Here is a 1,446-nt window from a genome sequence, read left to right on the forward strand (position 1 = left end):
CTTTTCTTTTCTTCTAATTTTCGAATCTCCCTCTCTCTCTCTCTCTCTCTCTTTCTATTTATTTTATTTATTTGCTAACACTTCTCTTCTCAAAATTCGAACCCCTCCATTCTCTGTGTTCTAATTTTTCTTCTTCTTCGTTCATTCTTATTCTTCTACTCACATAAAGGAATCTCTATACTGTGACATAGAAGATTCCTCTTCTTTTCTGTTCTCTTCTTTTTCATATGAGCAGGAGCAAAGATAAAGATATTGTTGTTGAAGCAGATCCTGACCTGAAAGGACTCTGAAGAAGAAGCTAAGAGAAGCTAAAGTACAACAATCCAGAGAAAACTTTACAGAGAATCCCAAAAAAGAAGGAGACATGGCCGAACCCAACAACAATGCAAGGAAGATGCTTGGTGACTTCACTGCACCAAATTCCAACTTCCATGGAAGAAGCATCTCAATCCCTGCCATTGGAGCAAATAATTTTGAGCTAAAGCCTCAATTAGTTTCTTTGATGCAACAGAATTACAAGTTTCATGGACTTCCATCAGAAGATCCTTTTTAGTTCTTAACTAAATTCTTGCAGATCTGTGATACTGTTAAGACCAATGGAGTTGATCCCGAGGTCTATAAGCTTATGCTTTTCCCTTTTGCTGTAAGAGACAGAGCTAGAACATGGTTGGACTCTCAACCTAAAGATAGCCTGAACTCTTGGGGTAAGCTGGTCATAGCTTTCTTAGCCAAGTTCTTTCCTCCTCAAAAGCTGAGCAAGCTTAGAGTGGATGTTCAAACCTTCAGGCAGAAAGAAGGTGAATCCCTCTATGAAGCTTGGGAGAGATACAAGCAACTGACCAAAAAGTGTCCTTCTGACATGCTTTCAGAATGGACCATCCTGGATATATTCTATGATGGTTTGTCTGAATTGTCTAAGATGTCATTGGACCATTCTGCAGGTGGATCTATTCACCTGAAGAAAACACCTGCAGAAGCTCAGGAACTCATTGACATGGTTACAAATAACCAGTTCATGTACACCTCTGAAAGGAATCCTGTGAATAATGGGACGCCTTAGAGGAAGGGAGTTCTTGAAATTGATGCTCTGAATGCCATATTGGCTCAGAATAAAATGTTGACTCAACAAGTCAATATGATTTCTCAGAGTCTGAATGGATTGCAAAATGCATCCAACAGTACTAAAGAAGCATCTTCTGAAGAAGAAGCTTATGATCCTGAGAACCTTGCAATGGCAGAGGTGAATTACATGGGTGAAGCCTATAGAAATACCTATAATTCCTCATGGAGAAATCATCCAAATTTCTTATGGAAGGATCAACAAAAGCCTCAACAAGGCTTTAATAATGGTGGAAGAAATAGGTTAAGCAATAGCAAGCCTTTTCCATCATCCTTTCAGCAACAAATAGAGAATTCTGAGCAGAGCTCCTCTAGCTTAGCAAACAT

At 39.1% G+C, this 1,446-nt stretch overlaps 1 non-coding gene across 1 annotated transcript; it reads right to left on the reverse strand.

Annotated features, from left to right (window-relative positions):
* Positions 1-757: 757 nt before the first annotated feature.
* LOC127743544 (small nucleolar RNA R71) lies at positions 758-865 on the reverse strand. Its single transcript, XR_008004931.1, has one exon. It is a non-coding gene; the product is annotated as a small nucleolar RNA R71 (small nucleolar RNA).
* Between the last annotated feature and the right edge of the window lie 581 nt (positions 866-1,446).

Source organism: Arachis duranensis, chromosome 10 (genome assembly GCF_000817695.3).
Source record: "Arachis duranensis cultivar V14167 chromosome 10, aradu.V14167.gnm2.J7QH, whole genome shotgun sequence".
In the NCBI taxonomy this organism is placed as follows: domain Eukaryota; kingdom Viridiplantae; phylum Streptophyta; class Magnoliopsida; order Fabales; family Fabaceae; genus Arachis; species Arachis duranensis.